Consider the following 9,089-nt stretch of genomic DNA (forward strand, 5'->3'; position numbering starts at 1 on the left):
CCTTTGAACTCTTAAGTATGTGTTGTTAGGTTGTAACTTGAATTTGACTTATGTTTAATATCTAGTAATCTTTGATTTGATCTTAATCATGTGTTTGGTTAGTTCTCTTTTTCACTTGATCAATGAACTAGGGTTCTATTCAATCTAGTTAATCAAATCATGAAATTCGTATATGTTTTATGATTTGATGTTAGTAACACTCACTTACTTGGTTGTAATTAGATCAAAATTAGTGCAATCAAAGATTAAATGTTTATATTCCCAAGCTTAAGAGGAATGTTAAACATTGTTGGTAATTAGTGCAAGAACTTAATGTCATTTAATGATTTAATGCAAGAGCTTATTTGGGTTGAATCAATTAAATGAAGTTTTATTTAAAGAGCTTATTTTGAATAAAATACTTTTGCTAATTTGGATATTAGAGTTTATTAATATCCAACTTACCAACCTAGATTGAACATGAGTTATAATCATATTACATCTTTCAACATAATACATATATAAGAGTCAGAATCGGAAATGTACTTCTTTTATTACGTTTGTTTTCAATCTTTCTTATTTATGAAGTTTAATTCAAGTTTAAATACAAACCCCCATTTTAATATTACTTGTATTATGTGTGAAAATATGGCAAGATAAAAAGTCCCGTATCTCTGTGGACCGACCCTGCTTACACTATACTATCTTTAGTATTAGAAATAGCAGTGATTTGAGTTATATTAATATTATTTTATCCCATCATTTGTTGGTTTGACAACCAAACAAATTGGCGTCGTTGCCGGGGATACGGTAGTACTAATTGTTTATGCCAAGATCTTTTCGCACAGGTACACCATTACCAGTTGATTTGGAGATAGAAAAATCTGCTAAACAGAGAAGGAAGCAAGCCAGACTTTTAAAGAAACAACAAAAATCCAGAGCTTCTTCATCAAATCTATCAACTACATCCTCTCCAACATCCAAAATTATCACCCCACCATCTTCACCTACTCCTACCATGGCAGACAACCATGGAGGAAATCAAAATCCTCCACATCCACCACCTGAACAAACCTTTAGACAATGGGCCACTCAAGATGTCACCCAACAACCTTTGTGCATAAATTACCCTGCAGCAATCAACTTTGAACTCAAGTCTGGACTCATCCATTTGTTACCCTCATTCCGTGGTCTTGAGAATGAAGACCCACATAAATTCCTTAAGGAATTTCATGTTGTTTGTGTGGGTATGAAGCCACATGAAGTCACAGAAGATCAAATCAAGTTAAGGGCATTTCCCTTTGCTTTACAAGATTCAGCCAAGGAGTGGTTGTATGACTTACCACCGGGGTCAGTCACAACATGGAATGAACTTGCAAGGATGTTTCTAGATAAATATTTTCCCGAAATGAGAGCTTCAGCTTTACGTAGAGAGATAATTGGCATCAAGCAACAAAAGGGAGAAGCATTGCATACTTATTGGGAACGGTTCAAGAAATTGTGCTCAAGATGTCCACAACATGGGATTACAGAATATCAATTGCTGCAGTATTTTTGTGAAGGAATGTCATCTTGGGATAGGAGATTACTCAATGCATCAAGTGGTGGATCTATAGCTGATAAGACTCCAACAGAAATCAGAGTTCTTATAAAAAACATGGCAGAAGAGTCTAAACATACAGTCCAAGAAGAAGAGTGGTACAGTGACGCACCAAGGGGGGTGAAAGAAATTTCTACTCCAAAAATTGAAAGTCAACTTTCTGAGTTGACTAAGGTAGTAATGATGCTTGCAAAAGACAAGGGCGTGCAACCACCAATAGTTAGACCTTGTGGCATTTGTACACAAGTTGGACATCCTACTGACATGTGCCCCATGTTACAAGAAGATGTAGAGCCAGTTCAAGCTATGGGATTTTCAAGTCAACAGCAAGGAAACTTCCAGCCACGAAGCAATCCAAATTGGCATCAACCTAATACCAATATTCAGCCTAGACCACCACCTTATCAACCAAGACCCCCATTTCAAAATCAAATGCATCACCAACAAAATTATCAACCACATTTCCAGCCAACTCAACCTCCTCATCAATCTCAATATCAACCTCAAAATATGCATCAAGGAAGTAGTTCAAGCGGATCGGGAATGTCTTTGGAAGACATTGTTAAGAGTTTAGCCACAAGCACTCAAACGTTTCAAAATGAGACCAAAGCGAGCATCAAGACTTTGGAGCAACAAATGACTCAACTCGCCACTTCTGTGAGTAAATTGGAGTCACAAGGCAAACTACCCGCGCAAACCGAGAAGAATCCAAAACATAGTGCATGTGTCATCACTTTGAGGAATGGCAAAGAATATGAAGGTCCAAAGATAGTTGAAGAAGAAGAAAAGATGGAGCTAGAGAAAGAAGAAGAGAAGTCAAAAACACCTTCCAAGCAAGTTCCTATTGAAGCAAAAGTCACTCCTCCTCCATTTCCTTCAAGATTAAACAAGTCAAAGCGTGAAAGTAAAGACAATGAAATCATGGAGATGTTCAGGAAGGTAGAGGTAAATATCCCTCTTATTGATGCCATCAAACAAGTCCCTAGGTATGCAAAATTCCTTAAGGAATTATGTACATCTAAGAAAAAACTGAAAGGGAATGAAACTGTCAAAGTAGGAGAAAATGTGTCTGCAGTGTTACAAAAAAGATTACCTCAAAAATGTAAGGATCCGAGTGTTTTCACGGTTCCTTGTAAATTAGGTAATCTTCATGTTCCACGAGCTATGCTAGACCTTGGAGCTTCTATCAATGTTTTGCCATTTTCCATCTTTAAAACTTTAAATATTGGCACATTGAAGAAAACCGGGGTAATCATTCAATTGGCTGATAGATCTTTAGTACATCCAAAAGGTGTGCTAGAAGATGTGTTAGTCCAAGTGAATGAACTAGTATTTCCAGCAGATTTTTATGTCCTTGATATGGATGATGATGATTCACCAAATTTGAGTTCAATTCTTCTAGGAAGACCCTTTTTGAAAATAGCTAGGACGAAAATTGATGTTTATGATGGTACATTGTCCATGGAATTTGATGGGGAGGTGATAAATTTCAATATTTATGATGCTATGAGATATCCAAGTGATATTTCATCTTTGAATTTTGTGGATGTCATTGAACCATTGACATAGGAGTGTTTTGATTTGTCTAATTTTGATGTGTTAGCTCTCATTTTAGACAGGAATCTTCAAAAGGAAAGAGTGGAAAAACTTGCCAATCAATTTACAATTGATAAAGAGATTATGGAGGTTGTGTCTTGCATGGATGAGAAGAAGAAAATGAGGTTTGATGTTCCAAAGCTGAAAATACCAATGTCTAATGAAAAACTTGTTCCTTCTATTGTGCAGGCACCGGAATTGGAGCTAAAAACTTTACCCGAGCATCTCAAGTATGCATATCTTGGAGACAAGGAAACTTTGCCAGTGATCATTTCCACCAAGTTGTCAACAAAAGAAGAGGAAGAACTTGTCACCACTTTGAAGGAATATAAGGAAGCAGTTGGGTGGACTATAGCCGACATCAAAGGGCTAAGTCCTTCGCTTTGCATGCACAAAATCCTTATGGAAGAAGATTACAAGCCTTCCCGAGAAGCTCAAAGGCGTCTGAATCCTCCAATGATGGAGGTTGTGAAAAAAGAGATTTTGAAGTTGTTGAATGCGGGAATGATTTACCCTATATCAGAAAGTAAGTGGGTAAGTCCGGTCCAAGTTGTGCCAAAGAAGACAGGTATCACCGTTACAAAGAATGACCAAGGTGAGTTAGTCCCCACCCGTGTGTAAAACGGGTGGAGAGTTTGCATTGATTATAGACGGCTCAATTCCTCAACTCGGAAAGACCATTTCCCACTTCCCTTCATTGATCAAATGTTGGAAAGGTTAGCGGGAAAAACACATTATTGTTGCTTGGATGGATATTCCGGTTTCCATCAAATACCCGTTGCACCTGAGGACCAAGAAAAAACTACTTTCACATGTCCCTTCGGAACATTTGCATATAGGCGAATGCCTTTTGGGCTTTGCAATGCTCCAGCCACTTTTCAAAGGTGCATGGTAAGTATTTTTTCAGAATTTGTTGAGGAAATCATTGAAGTTTTTATGGACGATTTCACAGTTTATGGTAATTCTTTTCATGAGTGTTTGGGTAATTTGAAAAAGATTTTGCAAAGATGTATTGAGACCAATCTTGTTTTGAATTATGAAAAGTGTCACTTTATGGTTGACAAAGGTCTCATACTAGGTCATATTGTGTCTTCTAAGGGTCTAGAAGTGGACAAAGCAAAAATAGATGTCATAAAATCTTTACCTTATCCTACTTGTGTTCGTGAGGTGCGCTCATTTCTTGGTCATGCAGGATTTTATAGAAGGTTTATCAAAGATTTTTCCAAGATATCTCGTCCCATGTGTGAGCTCCTACAAAAAGATGCAGAATTCGAGTTTTCCAAACAGTGCAAGCAAGCTTTTGATCAGTTGAAAGAGTTGTTGATAACCACACCAATACTTCAATCACCGGATTGGAGTTTGCCTTTTGAAATCATGTGTGATGCCAGTAATCATGCAGTTGGTGCAGTGTTAGGGCAAAGAAAAGACCGTGTTCCTAATGTCATTTACTATGCCTCAAAAACACTTGATAGTGCACAAGCTAACTATTCAACAACTGAAAAAGAATTGTTATCTATTGTCTTTGCTTTAGACAAATTTCGTCAATATCTGCTAGGTTCTAAAGTCATTGTTTATTCTGATCATGCAGCTATTAGGTATTTACTTGCAAAGAAGGATTCGAAACCTAGACTCATTCGATGGGTATTACTTTTGCAAGAGTTTGACATTGAAATCAAAGACAAAAATGGAAAGTCAAATCTTGTAGCTGATCATCTTAGCAGGATTGTTCCTCCCGATGACTCAGCTCCCATTCATGATGCATTTCCCGATGAAAACTTGTTTTCAGCAAAAGTTGCCCCGTGGTATGCCGATATTGTGAACTACATTGTCACAAATCAATTTCCACCAGATTTGACTCGATGGCAAAAAGACAAGATCAAGAAAGAAGCCAAGAGGTATGTTTGGGATGAGCCATATTTGTGGAAATATTGTGCTGACCAAATGATTAGACGATGTGTGGATCAATATGAGGTATCTTCTATCTTAACATTTTGTCACTCTTATGCTTGTGGAGGACATTTTGGTCCTCAAAGGACTGCAAGAAAAGTCTTAGAGAGTGGATTTTACTGGCCAAGTATTTTCCATGACTCTTATGTTTTTTGTTCAAGCTGTGATAAATGTCAACGAATGGGCTCTTTAAGCTCAAAGAATCAAATGCCCCTGAACCCCATATTAGTTTGTGAAATTTTTGATGTTTGGGGCATTGATTTTATGGGACCTTTTCCATCATCTTCGGGTTTTATTTATATTCTTTTGGCTGTGGACTATGTTTCCAAGTGGGTGGAAGCAAAGGCTACCCGTACTAACGATTCAAAAGTTGTGATAGATTTCTTGAAGGCTAACATTTTTTCTAGATTTGGTGTTCCAAAGGCCTTGATTAGTGATCGTGGTACACATTTTTGTAATCGTATACTCGGGAGTGTTTTGAAGAAATATGGTGTCACTCATAAAGTTTCCACATCATACCACCCACAAACAAATGGACAAGCTGAGGTGAGTAATCGACAAATCAAGGGCATTTTGGAGAAAACCGTTAATACAACAAGGAAAGATTGGAGTACACGCCTTGATGATGCTTTGTGGGCGTACCGCACTGCATACAAAACTCCAATTGGAATGTCTCCATATCGTATCGTTTTTGGAAAGCCGTGTCGATTACCCGTTGAGTTGGAACATAGGGCCTATTGGGCGATCAAACAGTTCAACATGGATTTAAGTGAATCGGGAAAGAAAAGGAAGCTGGACATACAAGAACTTGAGGAAATCCGCAATGAAGCGTATGAGAATGAGGTTCTTTATAAGGAAAAGACCAGAGCATTCCATGACAAGATGATTACACGTAAGGTATTTCACAAAGGTCAAAAGGTACTACTTTACCATTCGCGTTTTAAATTGATTCCTGGTAAATTAAGGTCCCGTTGGGTGGGACCATTTGTTGTCACTAATGTTTTTGAGCATGGTGCAATAGAAATCACAAGTGAGAAAACCGGGAAGATTTTTAAGGTAAATGGTCACCGTTTGAAGCCTAATTATGAAGGATTTCAAGTCAAGAATGAAGAGATGGAGGAAGTAATGGATCCAAAGTATGAAAATTGACAAATAGTTGGGGTCCAAGTCGAGCCAACGACATTAAAAAGGGGCAGCTAACCGGGAGGCAACCCGGGGGTATTTTTGTCATTTCGTATATTTTCATTGTATTTTTTTTTGTTTTCAAACTTCCAAGTTGTTTTTCATGCTAAAGAAGGTTAAAAATCATTTTTCGGGCAATAGAGGTTTAGCAGGTTGCAATTTCAAAACATGAAAAAAAAAAATCAAAATTTTTTTTGGCCTTTTCAGAGGTTTACACGGCCGTGTAAACTTATGCTTTCCATTTCCACGGGCCGTGTAAACGATTAAACATGGTATTTTTGATTCAGGCATTTACACGGCCGTGTAAATTCTCTCCTTTGATTTACACGGGCCATGTAAACGCAAAAACAGGGCTGAACGATTTTAAGGTCAAATTTCGATTTTTCTAACTCATTCTTCACTCACTACCTGCGATTCCCTCTCTCCCTACTGCCCCCTTCGAAAAAAACCTTCCAAATACTCAATCTTCCTCAATTTTGCATAAAAAATCAAGCTCCAAGGTATGAAATTCTTCTCTTTTCTTCATCTTCTTTATCTTTTACATCTATTTCAACTTCTCATGGCCGATTTTGGGGTTTTTGAGCAAAACCCTAGAATTTTTGAACCTCAAAATTTCGACCTAATGCTTGCAATTTCTTGTAGGATAAGCTTGGGGATAGCTTGGGGAAGCATTGGATATCATCTTACCACCATTATCAAGCACAAATTGGTATAATTGTTCCACACTCTTACTTTGTGCATTTAGATAGAACCTCATTTTTTTTTTGGGTGATTTTTTTGGTGAGACTTGCTAGTTCTTGTGCTTCTATTGTCTTAATTGTGTGCAACTCTTTGTTGATTCATTTTGGTAATGGCTTCTCGGGGTAAAAGACCTAGAGTTGGAACTTCACAAGATGAACAAGACCCACACCCCATGGACAACCCTTATGAATTTGGTCTAATTTTTGAGACCAATAGACAAGAGATATTGTATGCAAATCTTGTTACAAGAACCATGGGTGCTCAAAAATTTGTGGATATCCAAGCCCTCAAAGATTTGCATATCTATAAGGGTGTCTACAAGCTCTTTAAAAACATAGGATGGGAGGGTCTTTTGAATCTTCATGCAGTTAGTTACCAAACACCGATGTTGGAACTTTTGTCTTCCATTACCTTCGACTATCAAACTCATCTCCTGACTTTCCGTTTGCTCAATCAAACCCATCAGTTTCATGCTGACATTCTCTGTGATATGATTGGTGCTCCCAAAGCAAAAAGAGATGTATACACAGCAAAGGGCAGAAAAAATATCATTTTTGAGCAAAACTGTACAAATTTTTGGAGAAGCATTTCTTGTGAGTATGATTATCAGTCAGGAACAGCCAAAGCTTCTAGCATTATCCATCCGGTCTTGAAAGTCGCCCACCGGATCATTGCTTCTCTCTTATTCCCTCAAGATGAGATTAGCAAGGCTAATAAGAAAGAGCTAGAAGTCTTGTGGTGTATGATTCATAAGCCTGCTGAAGTCCCTCATTTTGGTTGTTGGGTTATTCAAAAAATGCTCAGAAATGCTACGAGCCATGGTGGGCAGTTACATTGTGGAGGCATGGTTTCTGTTATTGCTGAGCATCTTGGCCTCCATTTACCCAACAACCCAACAAACATAGTCATGGGTCGTACTCGTCTATCCATTGATGTTATGGAAACAATGCATCTTTTCCACCGCCTTCCCACTGGGGATGTTCATTGGACAGCAGATGGGAAAGAGTATCTACGCATCGACGGCAGAAACAAGAAGATACTCAATTTAGCCAATGACATTCCATCAACCACTTGGAAGCTCAAATCCAATTTAGGTGTTACAGTAGATCATAGTCCTCCACCCTCTCCTCCTCCTGCTCCTACTGCTGGTGCCTCTAGTTCATCTCGCCCCAATTCTTCTTCTGAACACAATCTTTATATGGGTGAGTTTGCACGTCTGAACCACCGTTACACAAGTCTACAACAGGAAATCGGAGAAATTTATACGGGTGTCGCTGAAATCACTTCTGATTTTCAAGACTACCGTAACTTGCAAGAAGAGCATTGGGCCCAACAAGAGTTGCGTTGGGCTGAGCAGGATCAAAGATGGGTCGCTCAAGAGCAGCACAACCGCAACATTCATCACCTGCTGAGCGATATCCATAGAGTTCTTGTCCTCCCCACACAGCCGCAGCCACCATCAACATCTCAACCCCAATGGCCGCCCTACTATCCTGCAGATTATCCTTCACAGTTCCCTCCATCTCAACCGCCCGGTCCTCAATAGGACAGCTATGCCTCTCTCCAAGCATCGAGGACGATTCTTATTTTAAGCTTGGGGAGGGGCATCCATCCATGCATTATCCCGTTGCATGTAGGTTGCATGTAAATTTTGTACATATTGCATTGCATTGCATTATTTTTCTTTGTCATTTAAAAAAAATTAAAAATTAAAAATTAAAAAAAATTAAAAAAAATTAAAAATTTTGATCCAATTCCAAGCAGCCAAATCTTCTCAAAACAGTTGAGATGGTAAGTGAGTTGTGTGCCTTGAGATTTTACTTGCTATTTTTATAAAAAAAATCTAAAAGCAAGTTAATCACATGAGCACATCTCCCGAAGCTACTTGTGCAAAGCAGAAAATGAGAAGATTGTCAACACTGGAGCATAACAGCAGGTATGAGTCGATTCTTTGGGACATATGACCGGTCTTATGAGTAGTAATGCTCAATTGAACTTAAAATGCCAAATTCAAAAGTTCATAAAAAGAATGCAAAATCTCAAT

The 9,089-nt window shown here is 38.3% G+C and overlaps 1 pseudogene; it reads left to right on the forward strand.

The window, feature by feature from the left end:
* Positions 1 to 805: 805 nt before the first annotated feature.
* On the forward strand, positions 806 to 6,271 carry LOC128125965 (uncharacterized; annotated as a pseudogene).
* Positions 6,272 to 9,089: the final 2,818 nt, after the last annotated feature.

The sequence above is a fragment of the Lactuca sativa genome, chromosome 5 (genome assembly GCF_002870075.4).
Source record: "Lactuca sativa cultivar Salinas chromosome 5, Lsat_Salinas_v11, whole genome shotgun sequence".
Lineage (NCBI taxonomy): Eukaryota > Viridiplantae > Streptophyta > Magnoliopsida > Asterales > Asteraceae > Lactuca > Lactuca sativa.